The 19,971-nt window shown below is 33.9% G+C and overlaps 1 protein-coding gene across 4 annotated transcripts in view; it reads right to left on the reverse strand.

Annotated features, from left to right (window-relative positions):
- The window catches only part of TUSC3 (tumor suppressor candidate 3), a 183,611-nt gene that overhangs the window by 126,587 nt on the left and 37,053 nt on the right, over window positions 1–19,971 (reverse strand). The window contains exon 1 of one of the 4 annotated variants that reach the window (XM_027122720.1): window positions 4,405–4,410. The exons of the other annotated variants lie outside the window; for them this stretch is intronic. The gene's annotated coding sequence lies outside the window, so the exon portion shown is untranslated. Of the gene's footprint in view, window positions 1–4,404; window positions 4,411–19,971 lie in introns of those variants that run through there. 4 annotated transcript variants of the gene reach the window in all.

Genomic DNA, 19,971 nt, shown 5'->3' on the forward strand with positions numbered 1-19,971 from the left:
TAAACAACATGTAATGAAATTGTCCATTCCAAAGTGAAGCTTAAACAGGAAAAAAAAATCTCACTAATACTTTGTACCCATATTCTTTTCCAGCATTTTATCCCTAGGTAAATTTTAATGATGACCAGATGCACCAAAACAAAGATACGTATGTGGTCTCTTGTCTTAAAAAAACATCTGCCAGAGGGATAGCTATTCATGTGTCTGTTCTAGTCACCTACGTAATATTTACACCTACATAGTATTTGTTCAGGTGCCATATATACTACTATGTATAATATAGATAACTAATGAAAACCTGCTGTATAGCACAGGGAACTATAAAAAAAGAAAAAGACAAGTATTAGCATATAATGTACAACATAATAGAATTAACACTGCTGTATGTTCTATATGTAAATTATTAAGAGAGTAAATCCTAAGAGTTCTCGTCACAAGGAAAAAAACTTTTTTTCTTTTATCTTGTATCTATACGTGATGATGGATGTCCACTAGATTTACTGTGGTAATCATTTCATGACGCACATAAGTCAAATCATCATGCTGTGCACCTTAAACTTATACAGTGCCATGTGTAAATTATATCTCAATAAAAATGGAAGGAAAAAATAGCCACACTAACTTGCTTACAATAATTCACAGGACATAAATTTGGAATGAGAATAAGAAGTACATGTTGAAGGTATCTCTTAGTGACCCACAGAAACTTCATGGCCCTTCTGTCCTTCCTTGTATTTTATAGAAAGTCTCTGAGAGGAAAAGAGAGCTGTACTTTTCACAACTTGAATATCCAAGAGGTTCAATCAAAGCCCACTGACAAGGCAAAGAGAAGCAGCCAGATGCACATTTTTGCATTTGGGAGAAAAGTTAGCTTCAATTTCTACAATTATTTGATCCCAAAATCCTTACTCATTTTCTTAATATCATGCCATTCTTCTCATATTTGAATAAAATATAAGGGGCAATGAATGCTTCCAGAAATCAAAATATCAGAGATTATACCACCCCATGTATTGATAACTACAAAGTGTTCACTAAAGATCACCAACAGCCTTAAGGGCACTCAGCCTTAAGACCTCAATGAGCTACACAATAAATAGGACAAATACACCATTTTTATCAAAAATAAAAAATGCATACAGTACACATGCCATAAAGAGAGCAAAGATTCAAACAAAGGGTTAGGTAAGAACTTGGCAAATCATCGTACCTCTGCAGGAAATGTAATCTACACTCTACAGGAAAACCTCAACTATCATTACTTCAAAGGTGAAAAAGTGAGAGATTCAAAAATACATTAATCATACTGAGAGTTCTTTGATGTATTTAATATCAAGCTCTTTAAAAGTAAAGAAAGAAATACTGGAAAATCCCAGACCAATTCTTCCTCAGTGTAGATCCTAAAGAGAACCTGGCTGTGTAACTACAGAGAAGGGAACCCAGCCGGCTACCTAAGGCCAATACCAGCGCAGCTACAAGTTTATATGGGGGAGAGTGTTACATAAGTTTTTAAGTCCAACATGTTAAAGACAGTATCTAATTCAATTCAGAGCTGAATGAGAAATGTAGAAATAAAGTTATTGGTGAAAATATTTTTTCAAACGTTCATGCTTTTGTAGAAAGGATAGAACTTCAATTGATGGTGCTACAATATTCAATTAAGTGAACTTTTTCTAGAGACTCAGTAAAAATATTTCCAGTGACACTCTTTTAAGTAGTGACTTTATTAACCTGAACTCTCCCCAGAAAATTTCCCTAGGAAAAGATCCACATTTCCATGATTTTGTATCCTTCAAAGCATCCTGAGAATGGCTAGCTCCTGATTGGCCCTGAAGCTCCCTCTACATACACTGTGTATCTACTGAATGGAATCTGTAAAATTTTTAAGCTATAAACTAAGAATCTATAATTTATTATTCCTATTCAAATGTAACTTTAAAAAAAAGGATTTCTAACTTTAGTTTATCATAGATTCTTTGCTCTATTTTTTCACTGCTTCGAAAGTGCAAAGAGTATTATAAAAGCAACTGTTTCCCGAACTTGCATATTTATAGTATATATAATTGACATAACCATAAGAACTTAAAAATTACTGTGGTCAAATTTAAAATTAACAATTCAAGAATTTAATATCAATTTTAATTATTCTAGGATTTCCTAATTCACAAAAATAGAAGTAGTGCATTTACATAAACACATGAATATGAATTCTACAATGAAAAATATCAAAATGCTTTGTTCCATGAAAAACTTATCCCATGGCAGTAATAAATTTTAAGATTCCTAATGTTAAATGCCATTATACCTTAATTTTATTAGAGAAAACACAAAGAGACTATCACACGGTGTTTTGAAATATTTTGTATTTGATACTAGTAGTAGTAACAACACTAGATTAATGAATGTATGGAATTATATAAATTCAGGTATACTAGGAAATACATCTCATCCCCAAAAAGTAAGGCCCTACACAAAAACATTGATACAAAATAATAAATTATTATCAGTGTGATGTAATCACATCTACTTTAACATACCCTAAAAAATAATTCCAAAGGAAAAAATCTGAACATAGTTATGTGATTAACATCAATAAAAATAAAAAAGCCAGGAAATAAAGAGCATATTAAAACAATGAAATATTAGGGACTAGAATAATATATATGTGGTCTGTAACTAGTGAAAAAATTCTATTATAACATTAAGTGGAAAGATAGAAGGCAAAGTTTATACTAACTACAACTAAATAACTACTAACTATCTACAGATAAATAAATAAAAGTCATGTAAATAGTCAAAAACTGTCTTTTTTAGAATTGGGAGTTATTCTGTTTTATTTTTTACTATAAAGTGAACACAGTTTGTTTTTTGGTTTTTTTTTGGTTTGGGAGGAGGTTTTCTTAAATTCACGTGGGTTGTCTTTGTGACTTTTTCACTGTAAAACTGCTGAAGTACAATACTCTCCTGTCAAGAGACAACATCATTAGAAATGGGGACCACGATGTTTTCACTTGAAGGATCAAAATATGAAGTCATTTTAATATGGAACAATCATGACAAGGGCTAAATGAGCATCCCATTTTTATTCCACTATTGCATTAGTTTCTGAGACCTTCTTTCCTGAACTCCTTCATATCCTTCTGTTAGACATTTATTCTTGTATAAATATCCCACTGTAAAACAGGTACCAGATACAAAGAATAAGAGTAGCTGTATGAGCAGAGAAGAAAATCAACTTGAGGCTGTATATAGCCATAGGGCCTTACAGCCTCGAGAGCAAAGATCCAGGCAGGATGGTCACTACCAGCATCAACAAGTATAGCAGATACCCTATTATAATAATGCATTATATCATAAAATAATCTGCTCTGTTCTAGAAGTGGTTGTATACAACTCTTCACTATTAAGAGCAACGTACTATGTGTTACAGCTGAAGAAAAGTTTTATTACAAGAATATGGAAAAATAAAAACATTATTCCATAAATTGCAAAATGAAGAGACGATTTTTTTCAGCAGGTTTATTCTTGAGTCATATAAATTTTTGATAGTAAAATTTGTGATAGTAAAATTATTAAAACCAAAAAAAATTAAATAGAATCCAACAGAAAGCAAGCCAAGAGGAAATCAAAGCTTCTAATGTACTTTAAAGCTTTCCTAAGTAGAATTTCGTCTACCAAATTACTTACAAATGGCAGGAGCAAGCCAAGTTTTTGGATAGAACAAAAGATCGGGTTTGGTCATTTCATATAAACAGTATACTATCAAAATTATCACAGCTACCTACTAACCGAAGTCTGTATTATTAGCAGAGACCCCAAAACTGGGGGCATTAAAACCTCCAAAGAAACTATTACATGGGGCTTTACGTAGAAAACACTGAGTAGTATTAGAAACAATATTCTAACCTCACACCGTGCCTCCCTTTCCAGATAAGGGATACCTCTACTATTGTTCCATTTATCCCTATTATTATAGGGATAATAAAAGAACAATAGCATATTGAAATATATTATTTATTAAAAGTATAAAAATAATGTAAGGTAACAAAGCAAGTAAAAAAATCAATGAATTCAGTACAAATTAGACCCAGTCACAGAGGTGGGGGAACTACTTGAGGATAAAATCGAACCAAGAGATACATCAAAATAAAGAACTCAGGAAAGGAGAAGCTATGGATAAAATCCAACCAGAGGTGACTCAAAATGAAGAACTCAGGAAATAAACTGTGGTAAAAAACTAAATGTGACTATAGTGTTTAATTTATTAAATACAAATACACTTAAGTATACAACTAAGAATAATAAACAACTCCAGCAGCTATTGTTATAGACAGTCTGATCATCTTCATTTGCCTAGGAGCACCCAAGCTGTACTCGCTGTCCCTGCGTAATCATGAATAGTACCTCCTTTCTCTCTCACAAATATCCTTGTCTGGATAAGTTATATGGTTGCTCAAGATTTATAACACTTGCGTTATGTTCCAAAATTAAACAAAGTAATTTATCAAATATTTGGAGACAGGAAAGGGAATTTGGGAAGGAATGTAAGAGTACAAAGTTTCTACATCTTCTATAGCACATAGTTAATCAATATAGACTTTAAAACACAGTACTATTTAAAATAGTAGTTAATCTATGCATGTAGACGCAAAGAAGGATACTTATTTCTGCAACTTACTTTAAAAAGATGGATGATAAATGATAGGATTGGACACATGATAAAGCAAGCACAGTAAAATGCTGATTGTAAAATCTGGGTGGTGGGTATTTTTGAGTATTCACTGTAAAATTCTTTCAACTTTTATAAAGGTTTAAAAATACTCATAATGTTGGAGGAAAATGAAATTCATCCAACATTAATGACAGTTGTTTTTAGGTGGTTAAATTGTTTTGTGAAATTTTTTTGCTCTCATCTGTGAACATTTCTATTTTGCTTTTTGTTACAGGGTATTATTTTACAAATGTCATTTTATAACCACAATGCTAGTTTTTTAAATAGTTGCCTATTATCAGCTACTTATCAGTTTCTACCACTAAATTATTAAAATAAACCCCAGAACTTAAAGCCCAGAACTGTGTCTCATTCATCGTGTCCCCCGTGCCCAGGCTGGTGCCTGCCTCATAGACAAATACTTGTATAACTTAAGTAATGGAACAATTTACTGGAAATGCAGAAACAGAATTAACATAGCTCTCTCATGGCTAACATAGTCGTTGGTCCAGACACTCTTTCCCCATCCCCTTGTGGCAGGAGAATTACTCTTTTAAAAACATTTGCTATTATGATCAGAGACAGCAACCCAAGATGAAAGCTGATCACTAAGACTTGGAAGTGGTATGTACATAAGGTCCCATATGTTTAGTGGTAATATTCATTTGGTAAAAATACTATAAAAACATTTTGTTTCCACTTCACATATGAATATAATATGTTATATTAAAAACACCACTGTAAAATATTAAGGTAAACAATATAGACATACATTGGTACAATCTTTCATGGTCACACTAATAATACATACAAAATTTTAATGCATGTACCGTTCAGTACAGCAATACCATTTCTAGGGATTTATCTCACAGAAAGAATCAGACAAGGCACACATGTTTATTCAAAAGGATACTCACTGCAGCACTGTTTATAATTGCAAATATTTGGAAATAATATGTGTACCCATAAAAAGGAGATTGGTTAGATCATAATATGGTATGAAATGGGACATATTATAGTCATTAACAAGATGAGACAAACTTACTAAAGGGATAGTCACAACTTACCTTTAAGTAAATCCAAAAGGATTACTTATCACAACACTACGTAAAGAACTATTTCATATTTTAAAAATAAACATGTGCTATTCACTCATTAACTTATTTTACATACATGCTAAATATTAAAGGATATATAGTGAATTGATAATGGTTTATTTCTAGAGGTGAAGATTACAGGGGTGTATTTATTCTACTTTATTAGTTTCTATGTTATTTGAAATGTTTACCTGTATTACTTTATAAACAATAAAACAACAGTTATTGCCAATTGGAAAGAGACAGTGAAAGAGATATCCAAAAAAGAATAGTTAAAAGACAAGAAATTCTGATTTCTCTAGGAAGAAATGTGCAACACAGCCAGGGACTGCCTCGGTTACCCTGTGCATCTTTGCAGTTCCTTACTAACCTTCCTATCTATGGACTGAGTCCATGCTCTTGGAAGCTCTGTTCACTTCACTTCAATCTAATCCTTACTTTTTGGTCAGGTTGGTATTTGAGAAAATGAAGACGTTTCATTATATTCTAACTTGTGCAGTTACCATTACATTCATCCTTATTGACGAACACCTTAGTTCATTTCAGTGAAAATGACCTGGAGTATTTATCAAAAGTTCTTCTTCAATAACCAGGATTTCATGTATCTCTTTACTAAGAAAGTGAAGAAAGCAATCCCAGATATTTCTGATCTAATTTAGTGAACCATTAGAGAGAAGAGATACAAGAAACCAATATAAGCCCAACAAATAAAACTGTTTTCCTGGGTCTAGAAAGATAAAATTTTGAGCTTTTCTGGTGAAAAACATGCCAGAAATGGACAAATTAAGGGCTATTAAGTTATTGCAGAGTAGCACAGTCCTAACCACATTAACTGAGTTTCCATTCTGCTGCCATAAACATCAACTGCTATTTAAAGGCTTGCTTTTACAATCTAAATAGAAAAGCGAAAAGCAAACAAATACTTGCATTAGTCACAAAATATCAATAGTACAATTATGTACAGGAATAAGCTATATGTACCTGAAGCAAATGAAGGAAGTTAATCCCCTTCCAACTAATCTGTCTCTGTACCACTTCTTTTTTTATTACAATGTTTATTTATACACTATAATAAAATATTTCATCATAATCATTATTTTAAAATGTTTGAGAACTGTTTTAATTCTGAAAAGTACAAAGAATAAGAAAGCAAACACCTATGTACCCGCAATCTGTAACTGATTATTATTAAGTTTGAGATTTTTTTTTAACATAAACATTTAAAACATTGCAGGTATATCTGAACTCTTTATCCCATCTTATCCTCCTCTCTCCCATTTAGGCAAAAGTGTTATTTCTTTTAAACCTATCTTTATTATCTACAGAGACACACACAAAAACAGGTACATAAAATCATCAGCAATATGCAATATAGTTTTATATGTTTTTTAAATTAGCATAATATTTTCTAATTTCATACTGAAACTTTTAAGTCGAAGTTTTGTTTTAAAAACCTATGCCTGTTGACCCATACAGGTGTAATCTATTTATTTCCATTGCTGGAGACCATTTATAAGAATTCTAACCATTTATAAGATTTTAAAAAATTCTTATAAACAATGAACACCATTCATGGTTTATAAACGCTCTCTGCAAGAGTTCTTAAACTGGGTCTCCACTGCTTCCATGATTAGAATTCAGGGAAACCATGAACTTGGAAAGGACGGAAAACATATCTTCATTTTCACAAATCTCTAACTAAAATTTACGATTTCAATTATAAATAGAGACAACAAACAGCACAGAATTAACAGTATCTGTGACTTTGTAACCAATAAAAATCAGGAATATTTTCCTCTTTCATTCTGCTTGTTGCTGATAGCTCTAGATATTGTTTATACTCTTCACTACTTTGAACTCAGTTATAAGACCTGTCATTAGATTCTTGTTATAAAATGACTTCACAAAAAAACAAACATTATTGAATCACATTTATATTTTGATAACAGTATTTCAGTGAGGTTATTATCTTTTGTATGTCTACATATTTTATTCATTTAAAAATTATTCTGCAAAGAAGTGCATAGACTTTACCAGACTGTCAAATTCGCCCACAGCACATAAAAAAGTTAGTAACCAATCGTAAGGCATTGCCAAATGGCTTATCCAAACTAATTATGCCAATTTAGACTCCCACTGACAATGTATGAGTTCCTATTTTCCCACATCTTTATCAACCCTACAGCTGTCAGACTTCTAAAAATTTCTTCCAGGCTGGTAAGTAACAAATAGCATCTCTTGTAGTTTTCATATCCCTCATGATCAATGATATTATATGCATTTTAATATTTTAATATGTTTACTAACCACTCAGGTTTCCTCTACGAACTGCCTGTGTGTGTGTATTGTTGCAAAGATGAGGCAATTTGCAGGAGACCACAGAGACAGCTACTTGTGCTGACTGACTGCAAACTCTACACTGCGTATCAGAGACGCTGCATCACCTCCTCATTCCACCACGGGAAACTGCCTCTAATAAGCTCAACAATACTTTTAACGAGTGAGTGTAAAATGTGAAGCTGTAAAAACTACAATCCATTTGACAAATTGTGGGGAGATAAAACCTAGTAAATATTTTTCATCATATCTGTATTAAAGTTCATTTAATGGAGATTTTTTCCCAGAGAAATCAAATTTTATCATGTATTCCACACAGACTCCACAGGAAATAAGTCATTCTGTGTAAACAGCAGGCAACAAAACAATAAAATTACTAGTAAATGAAGTCCCGTATAATCCAAGTTGTTATGTAAAAGTAAATACTGATACTGCATTTCAGTTAATGCTGGAAACTAAAAAACAAACCACAATAAAATAACCTATCATTGAATAAATTCTTACAAAGTATATGCAAACAAAGCAAATATATTCATAAAAACTGGTATGAAGCAAGCCACAAAATGCAATTCCTGGGGCTTCCCTGGTGGCACAGTGGTTGAGAGTCCGCCTGCCGATGCAGGGGACGTGGGTTCGTGCCCCGGTCCGGGAAGATCCCACATGCCGCGGAGCGGCTGGGCCAGTGAGCCATGGCCGCTGAGCCTGCGCGTCCGGAGCCTGTGCTCCGCAATAGGAGAGGCCACAACAGTGAGAGGCCCGCGTACCGCAAAAAAAAAAAAAAAAAATGCAATTCCTATAAGGTTACAGGTAGTCACAGTGCGTGCAGAAAAACAAATTTTTCAGAGAGAAAAACTGGCCCAAAGCATACATCAATGTAATAAATTGAAAGAATTCCAACATTATGTTCACACGTGTATTTAAATCAAATGTTTCAGTTAGTATAATGTGTATCACAGTTGAAAAAAATATAAATGAATCCTAAAAGAAATTCATACTTTAATGACTGGAACTAGAAATATGAGTATGTTTTTATCTTCAAATCTAGAAAAATCATTCCCAAGGTCTCAAAAGCCATCATTCCTTCAGAAATTCAGGCATTCTCTTCATCAGGAGCCTTAACTCCATTAGAACCATCACCACTACCTTCAAAATACCACTCTGCACCTCTCTACTTCCTTCATAAAGTCTCCTCAGACTTAGCTTGAAGCTAACATTAAAGCAATGCCCCCCACTGCTACAGAACCATAGGTTTTATAAGTGGACAATAATAAATTTAAAGAGGAAGTATTGAATTTAAATCTAAATTGTTACAGAAGCAACCCAAGTTCTAGTTCTGATGAGTTGTGTGGCCTGTGGCTTATTTTTTAAAAAAACAAAAAATTCTCCATAGAATGGGACCTCAGCCTCGCTCTAAAGTGTTGGGTTACCAGGCTCCACCACTAGGGGGGAGTATCACCACTATGGGCTTTCTTGCTCAACGGGCTAGCATCTCTCCCCAGATCCCTTCAATCTACTAACCTCTTTAAGCACTTAGACCTTCCACCCCTACTATGAGTATACATTGGTCAGAGAATAGTTTGGGGAAACATTTGTGTGTTGTTTTTTTTGGGGGGAATGGGGGTAATACATTTTATACACTTACAAATATAGACAGCCACTATAATTAATGAATAAATACAAATACTGCTTATTAAAATAGTCCTCTGAAATAGATTAAGACCTCATCCTCATAAGAATATTTCAGTTAATGAACCCACTTTAGGCCTGCTACCCATGGATACCATGGGAACAAATCCACTAATGACCTCCTGCAAAGTTAACCTATAATTTAGAATTCTGTAGTGTTACAGACCTGTAATTTTAATTACTTCTCCTGATTTCAGTAAACCTGTTTTTCCTGCTGAAATGGGGGGAAAAAAAGGTATTTCCACTAAACACATAAGGTATTTAACACAGTGCCACACACATAAACTCTCAATATGAATAATTATTAAGAAATTCAGATTAGTCATTTCTATTGTTGTGAAGCAATTTCACACTGATATTCCATTTATCTAATCTACCAGGGACACAATTCCTTTATTAGCAAGTTCAACAATGCTAACAAACACAAAAAAATTTCAGAATCTGTAATATATAGCAGGTAGCTGAACCCTCATTGAGAAGGTTCAAGAATGTGATTTCAGTTCTCAAATAGCAAAACAATATCCCATACCTCATATCTCACAACCGTTGCTGAGTCACCTCCTCAAATATTCATGTATGTTTTTATCCCTCTCTCCTAACTGCCTATCCAATTCGTTTAAAAATAATCCATTAAGATAAAACAAACAGAAATAAAATTATACCTTCTATATGTCTAACAAACTTAAGAGTAAGAAAAATGATAAAAATTAAGGAAAACAAATTTATACACAAAATGAACTATAAGAATCATTATCCACCTCGAATTGTCCTTAAAGTTAATTATTAATAACATTCTTTTTATATTCTCTAAGGCTACCTAAATCCTAATCAAACTTGCTTATCCTTAAATACAAGGATTTTTTCCCCAATTCCATTATTCAGCATTTTTCTTAAATACTATTGCTACAGCAATATTATTTTCTTTTAGTTTCATTGCAGATGTCAGTGTTCCCCTCCCCCATTGCCAGTTAAATGTTTTTCCATGGACTAACTATAGTTTTCTCTTTTTTTTAATTTAATTTTTATTTCATTTTAAAGTATAGTTGATTTTTTAAATTTTTATTTATTTATTTTAACATCTTTATTGGAGTATAATTGCTTTACAGTGTGTGTTAGTTTCTGCTATATAACAAAGTGAATCAGCTATACACACACATATGTCCCCATATCTCCTCCCTCTTGCGTCTCCCTCCCACCCTCCCTATCCCACCCCTCTAGGAGGTCACAAAGCACTGAGCTGATCTCCCTGTGCTATGTGGCTGCTTCCCACTAGCTATCTATTCTACATTTGGTAGTGTATATATGTCCATGCCACTCTCTCACTTTGTCCCAGCTTAACTATAGTTTTCTAATAGCAAATATATTTAGACAACAAGTTAGAATTTTATAGCTCAAATGCTTAACAAAACAATTTTTAAAACAAACACATTTGCAAGATGTATATATCCTGCATAGATGTGTGAAATCTTGTCCTACCGTACTAAAATTATACATCTTTAAGAGGAAAGTCAGGACAGGGGACACAGGTTTGAGCCCTGGTCCGGGAAGATCCCACATGCCGCCGAGCAAGTAAGCCGGTGTGCCACAACTACTGAGCCCGCACGCTGCAACTACTGAAGACTGCGCGCCTAGAGCCCGTGCTCCACAACAAGAGAAGCCACTGCAATGAGAAGCCCGTGCACGGCAACAAAGACCCAACGCAGCCAAAAAAAAAAAACAAAAAAAACCCCGACTTCCCTGGTGGCATAGTGGTTAAGAATCCGCCTGCCAATGCAGGGAACACGGGTTCAAGCCCTGGTCCAGGAAGATCCCACAAAAAGAAAAAAAAGTCGTAACAAAAAGAAAAAAAAAAGTCATAAAAAAATGGAAAATACTGATTATTTCATCTAACATGATGAGATGTCCTAAATCCTACAGCATAGATTAAATATCAAATCAACAGTAAAATCCTGAATTATATTTGTGTACTGGTTAAGAGTATTTTTTACTTTAAATTAAATGACTTTGAAAACCCTGCAAAGCTATTTCAAAATATGGAAATAAAAGAGGATGGAAAATCTACTTCAGTACTTTTACTTATGGTCCAACGTGCAATGGAACAAAATGTTAGTTTTGATTAACTATAAAATAGGGCAAAATTTATAACAGAATATCACATCTCTAGGTTGTAATAAACGTAAAGGTCATCTAACTCAATCAAAATTTCAGTAAAAAAAGGAATATTATCATGAACCTAAAACACATACAAGCAAGAAAAGCCAAAAGAAAAACTTTTTAATTAGTATTTGGAGGGTTGGGGGGAGGGGATGAGGTTTTGATTATAATAACAAGAATTACATAAAGTCTCAATTTATATTATACTCTCTGAATCCCCTCTTCAACCAGAAACTCTTGAAGTTTGGAAATAGCTAGATGCTCACAGCAATTAATTATCTTAAATGGAGAAAAACCAACAACCTTATATGAAAACTACTGCGAAACTATCAACGATGGCCCACAGCATTTCATGCTCACGTGTGTGTGTGTACATATATACATACATAAATGTTGATCAATAAACATTATTGAAATTATATATTATTATTGAAAAACAATGTTCAGTATCAACTAAAGGTTTTTTCCCCCATTACCAAATTAAAATGTCAATTGCTTTAAAAATCTAGGTCATACTTATTTCTGACAAATGATAAAGTATGAAATAGATGGCAAGAAGTTAGGATTTAGACATAAACTTTCAATACATGTCCTTAATTCCAATGTCAGATATCTGGTTTTCATTTTCCAAGAACACATTCATGAAAGTTTTTCTAACTGCTATCAGTGTAATTTCAATGTTCAATTTCAATTTTATAAGGCTTGATCATTTAAAGAAATAATTAGCAGAGAATTTTATTTAACTCAGAATTCACTGTGCTAAAGAGAATAAAGAAAAAAAGAAACATGAATTTATCCAGTAATATCAAGCATAGTGACGAACTGAAACTAGTCAGGAACCCAGCACCTAATTGGCTCAAGAACAGTACAGAGTTTACCTTCAAAAAAGTTATCCAGATTATACGCAGACAAACCAAATGATATTGGTTCAGATCTCTTAGGCTCCAAGGGCCCCTGAGCCCCCGATATCAGTACAGACAACTCCTGGGCTGGATGAGAGAGACTTAAATTACCACCACTAAAATCTGCAGCAAATCTCTATTATTGAGTTAGCTCCTCTTCCCACCGTCATAATTCTGACCTTGAGCAAGGTGCTACCTCAACTCCGTATGTCACTTTTCATTATGTTTTGGACCTCTTCCTACTGTGCTACCCCTGGTGATATTCTCAGGCAACAATTCTTTCTTCTGCTGAACGGAACCGAACTGATGCAGTTTCTCCTAGCCTTCCACAACTAATTATTTACTTTCAACTGCTGCTAACTGAGCAAGCTTTTAACTGGACTATCAGCCCTGTCACCTACTGCACAGTCTCCATCACAACCTGTAGGCCAATTCACTATGTTAAATTTAAAACTATCTTCTATTACTTGAAGTGATAATTGAGTATAATTAGAAGATATTTATTTCATGAAACATTCAGGGACAGGAGAAAAAGATTTATGAATAATAAAACTATGTTCAATCCCAATCATAAAACTATATCCACTCATTTAAAGTAATGTAAATCCTCCCAATGCCCACACCCTATATCGCACTTTCAAAATCTCTTTACAAGTCAATGAAATTTGGGATTTTATAGGGGAAATATAACTATAACTGATGTATGAAGATATTAGCATAACAGAATACATAAAATTAAGGTTACAATTTATAGGGCATATTAATTGAAGTGTCAATACTTTTTTAGCAAAACACTTTTAAAAACATGGTATATTATTCTTTCTGTAAGCAATTATGCAAATAAAATCAACTTCTAAAAAGGCATCTATTTTAGAAACTTCATCTCATTATTACAGATAGATTATATGCTCCCAATTAGAACATGTGACTATAAAATGGAAAGGAATACTTAGGTGTTTAAATGCCTTTTGTAAACTCCTTCTGAGAAAAGAAATGTTGTATTACCATAGGTGAGAGATTAGAAAACTGTGGAACTAAGTCTAGAGAATACTATCATCCTAGAGCTACTTTACACAGAACTTAAATTCTAAAGATCCTGAGAAATATATTAAAGATATACACTTGAAGCCTTTAATATCCAATTGGTCAAATTACCGTCATTCACTAAAATCATTAACTCTTTAAAGCATACCTTAAACTTATAACTGTCATTTTAATTCTTACAGCAAAGATAGGTAAAGTACAACTTGTAAGGATAAAAGAATTTAAGTCTACTTTGATTTCCATACACATACTAGAAAAGACCTCTACTTATTTTCGATAACTTTAGGGAAATATAAAGCTAAAATGAGAACTACACTGTATTGCACTCAGCTTAAAAATGACCAGCTCCCTTAAAAATTTCTCTTATCAACCTCACCATGCTTTTCAAAAAGCAATAACAAATGGAATACTTCCATCTCCGGCCAAGATAAGCCAACAGGGACTGTATTTACCCACCTACCTGAAACAAACCAAAGGCAAACACATATATGAAACAACAGTTTCTAAGACACTGGACATCAAGAAATAAGACAGTGATACTTATGGGACAGGAAGCAAACAAGGTGAGCCCTATGACTATTCTACCACACTGCCTTGAAAGAGATCCAAAGCTGAGGCACATAGGTGGAGCTCAGGTGACTCCCTGACTTATGGAGAAGGAGCTGCAAGTGCAGGTAACCAAGGCAGCTAGAATCGCAGACTAGAGTGCTAAAGAGAGCTGCAAAGAGAGAACCCTGGAGATCTACAGGTGCCCCCGCCCCGCTAAGTATTCAGCTGAGGGCTGATCAAAACTTGCAGGTGAGGAAATTACCTGGAAAAAAGATCTATCTGAAAGGATAATGAAAACAGTATGCCGCACTCACAAGGGCCCAGAATAGTGCCTATTCCCACCAGCCACACCGAGAAGCTCCTAATTCACAAGGCACTGGGTGGGGTCACAGAGGGTCTTGTCTTAGTAGTGAGGAATAATTATCCCTAAACTGAATGCTGTTCTGGTATTGCCTAATAAAACTTATAATCAAGATCCATAAGGATCAAAAACACTTGCATCCCAGAACAAAGCTCAATGATACTGATAGGAATACAAAAATACAGCATCCAATAAGGTAAAATTTTAAATGTCTAGAATCCAATCAAATATTTCTAGGCATGCAAAAAAGCAGGAAAATACATTCTATAATTGGGAGAGAAATTAATCAAAACTGACCCAGAACTGACACAGATGTTAAAATTAGCACAAAAGCACATTACACTGTATTCAACATGCTCAAAATGCTAGATGTGAAAGACCCAAACTGAACTTCTAGAGATGAAAACTACAATATCTGAGATGAAAAATACAATGGGTGGGATTAATGGCAGATTACACATGCAGAAGAACATTACTGAACTTAAAGATGAAACAAAACTATCTAAAATGAAACAGAGAAAAGAAAGTAACAAAGATTGCACAGAAAATCAGTGAGATGTGGGGCAACTTTAAGTGGCCCAATAACTGTATAATAATAGTTTTAAGGATAAAAATATTTTTGAAGAAATAAATGGCTGAAATTTCCCAAGATTTGATGAAATCATGCATTCTAAGAAGTGCAAGATCACGTATGCACATATAAGAAGTGCAACGAATCCCAAACACAAGAAACCAAGAAAATTACACCAAAGCGCAGGACAAATTTCTCAAAACCAGTATCAGAGAGAAAATCCTAAAAATAGCCAGAGAAAAAGAAAGGCACACTAGATACAGAGGCACAAAGATAAGGATGACAGCAGATTTCTGTTTGGAAATAATGCCAGTGAGAAAACAGCAGAGTGACATCTCTAAAGTACTGACACAATATATATGATCATCCAAAATGTTTCTTATATATAGATCTTATAATAAATCCCAAAGTCTTTGTGCCAAATTTCCCAAATCAGGAAATTTTATGGCTCTAAAATGAAGCTCACTATTAAAAAAATGTTTTCAGGTTTGTTGTCCTTCACCCCTCAAACTTATCTTTAACATGTGAGTCAATAGACACACATCAACTCTGATTCTGAAGTAAATATCATTAGCACAAAAATAGCATGTTAACATTCATACCTTTCAAGAATAACGTATCACTAAAGTGTGACCTGGCATACCAGCATAGCTATTTAGGGCTTTGATTTCTTGAGTTTCTCTTACCTGAGTACATGAAAGGACTGAAAATAAACAAATGCCTTGATTTTGGGGAATTTAAAAAGGGCTTTCCCATGTCGGGAAACCTAGATTCAGAACATTATATTAAAATATATGTACATGTAACCAATGATTATTGTATTTTCATAAGTCACTTTAACAAAAGTTCTTCATCGAGTGCCTTCAATGGATACAATACTGTACTATGCCAAATTCTGGAAGTTAAAAAATTAGATACAGTTTCTGGCCTCAGGAATCATACAAGTTGGGGAGAAAAAAACATACATGTACAAAAACATCTCATAACATAGTACTATTAGCACATGACAAAGTTAGTGATATTGAATAATGAAAAGAAGAAGATCAGTATTGGCTATAGTAGTAAGAGGCAACTTCACAGAGTAGTTTAATGCTTTCACTACATCTTCAGAATTGGTAACATTTTGACTGATGGAGAAGAAAAGAAAAAGAGACAGTCATTAAAAGGCAAGGATGAGAACAGAAAAGGAGGGAGTAAATAATGATAACCAGTAGTGCCCAGGGCATAAAGAATAAAAGGATGAAAAGGATCTTGGGTACAGAAAGAAGAAAACCAATGAAAAGCAACAGAGTGACTTCAATACAATGGTGGAAACTGAGGAAAGACTGCAAGAAGTTAGGAAGGTATGGATAGTAGAGCTATGGTAAAAAATACATATATATATATCTATCTAACCATTGGAATTGTAACTGTATTATTAAATTAACCTTTGGGAACAACATGTGGCAAATCATAACTCAAGTGGTTTTTGGTTTTAAACAAATAATGAAACTCAAAGAGCAGATGATAATGTATACATAACTATTAATAACTTTAGAAAATATGTCTATGGAAGTATATAATAATGCTCTGACCATGCTACTGGCCTGGTGAAAATGTAGTTTACACCATTTTAATAAGTGATAAACATTGTTTAAAAGCACATTAATACATAATGAAGAGTTTCTGTTAATATTATCTATAGGCTAATAAATCCCCAAATGTCCATATCTCCGAGTCTGACCTTTCCTCAAACTCCAAACTCATAAAAATTGAGACATATTAAAAGTTGAGCTTATTTCAGCAAAACTCAATTTGTTTTTCTCATATTGAGTTGTATGAGCTGTCTATATACTTTGGATATTAACCCCTTAAAGGTCACACCATTTGAAAATATTTTCTCTCATTTCAGAAGGTTATCTTTTCATTTTGTCGATGGTTTCCTTTGCTGTACAAATGCTTTAAATTAAGTCTCATATGTTTATTTTCGCTTCTGTTTCCTTGCTACAATTTATGTTGAAGAGTGTTCTATGTTTTCTTTTAGGAGTTTTACGGTTTCTGGTCTTACATTTAGGTCTTTAATCCATATTGAGTTTATTTTTTTTAATATGGTATGAGAAAACGTTCTCATTTCATTCTCTCATATGTAGCTGTCCAGTTTTCCCATCACCACGAAAAGCAACTTTCTAAAACCTCATTGTCAGTTAATGGCAAAGCCATTTTTCAAGCTCAGGCTTCTTAAACAAAATCCAAGATTCTGTCCTGCCTCTATCATTGCCACCATAAAAATAACAAATTCTTCTTCAGCCAAATCAAATTTGTATTAAAAATGTGTAATTTCAGTTCTCTCAGAATACACATGCAACTAATTCAAAGGGCAAAATTTACTACTCTTTTTAATTTGATATCAGGATAAACACTAATAACGGTGGGGGGGAAAAATCTCAAGCTTCTTCATTTGATGAATCAATAATAAGATGTATCTTTGCAGAGGAGAAAGCAACAGAATAATCTAGAAGTATTTTGGAAGTGGTGAGGGTATGTAACTTTTCATACCCCTAATTTACTACCAAAAGACATACAGAAATCAGCCACATATAGTCAAGGAGTAGAGGTCCCCAAAAGAGTGAGTGTGGGACTGTTTCCCATATCAGTATCACCATAACAGCTGAAGAAACAAAATATCAAAATCTAAAGAAAACAGCTGTGAAAAATAACAAAGAAAACTACCATTGGGGTGAAGGAAAACTGACAAAATTTTTTAAACTACCACCTGGAGGGTAGGTAGCTCTCATTTTCTACCCCATCTAGTACACATAGTTCATATACTAAATTAGTAATTACATAACAAAGTTCTCAAGATTTAGAGAACCACATTTACAAGAACCTGAACTGATAAGTAATAAAACATTTTTGTATAAATTGAAAAGAAAATCCAGGATGACTAATTTTAAAATTCAAATATCCATGAATGTCATCTATCATCTACTTTATGATGACACAATAATATGTGACTGCCTAAGTACTAAGTCAGAGGCTTTTAACAGAACATTAATAGACTGGGGTCTAATCCAGACTTTAAATGGTAATCAGAAATTAAGAGATACATTGCGAAGTGAAAGCTATCCCACCAACAAGAGCAAGTTTACCTTAACGAAGGTTTATTAGTCCTTTCCTATTCCTTACTAGAGACAGTGAGATTTTATACTCATTTGCTTCGACATGAAAGTTTCCCCCCAGCTTTTCCCCAAGAGGCTCCAGAATCAGAAGAATCTGAATCATTCCTTGGCTCAACCATGAACTAACAGTGGAACAGTAACTACATTACTTAAGTTCTCTAAGGCTATTTGCCTCATTTGTAAGATGATAATAATGATGATGGTGATAAGTGACCTAACGAGAGGCAAATAAAATACATCTGTATTTTTTCTTTTGAGCTAAATTCAAATTTACACGTATTGTCCAAGTGATCTAAGGCTGCGAGCTTGGCATTATACACAGAATCTGAGTAGGACCTAATAAATATAGGTTGTAATAACATTAAGCTTACTGAACCAGCATACTACTTATGAATCTCAATGAAACAGCAGGCTTATTTTCTATCTCATGGTAAATGTAATATTAATTTAAAATTTAATTTTTAATTACCCACTTTAATCTTATGTTAAATTAACTCTGCTCCATACTACACTCTTCCCTCCTAAACTTCATCCTATATTTCTAATTGATCAGTCTACTAAAATCAGCCCACATTCCCATCATGTCCTATTCTATTCTCTCAAGTTCTTCTCAAACTTTAAGATGCATAAGGTGCTCAGGATCTCGCTAAAATGCAGATTCTGAAAATGTCTGGAATGTGAGCCTCAGATGCTACAGTTAAGCTCCCAGGTGAAGCTGATGTTGCTAATCCATGCGGCACACTTTATTTATTTTTTTACATCATTCTTGGAGTATAATTGCTTTACAATGGTGTGTTAGTTTCTGCCCCATAACAAAGTGAATCAGTTATACATATACATATGTTCCCATCTCTTCCCTCTTGCGTCTCCCTCCCTCCCACCCTCCCTATCCCACCCCTCCAGGCGGTCACAAAGCACCGAGCTGATCTCCCTGTGTTATGCGGCTGCTTCCCACTAGCTATCTATTTTACGTTTGGTAGTGTATATATGTCCATGCCACTCTCTCGCTTTGTCACAGCTTACCCTTCCCCCTCCCCATAGCCTCAAGTCAATTCTCTAGTAGGTCTGTGTATTTATTTCTATCAAAAAATCTAGAAACAATAAATGCTGGAGAGGGTGTGGAGAAAAGGGAACACTCTTGCACTGCTGGTGGGAATATGAATTGCTAGAGCCACTATGGAGAACAGCATGGAGGTTCCTTAAAAAACTACAAATAGAACTACCATATGACCCAGCAATCCCACTACTGGGCATATACCCTGAGAAAACCATAATCCAAAAAGAGTCATGTACCAAAATGTTCATTGCAGCTCTATTTACAATAGCCCGGAGATGGAAACAACCTAAGTGTCCATCATCGGATGAATGGATAAAGAAGATGTGGCATATATATACAATGGA

Source organism: Aethalodelphis obliquidens, unplaced genomic scaffold (assembly GCF_003676395.1).
Source record: "Aethalodelphis obliquidens isolate GAN/ISIS:26980383/991018 unplaced genomic scaffold, ASM367639v1 scaffold25, whole genome shotgun sequence".
Lineage (NCBI taxonomy): Eukaryota > Metazoa > Chordata > Mammalia > Artiodactyla > Delphinidae > Aethalodelphis > Aethalodelphis obliquidens.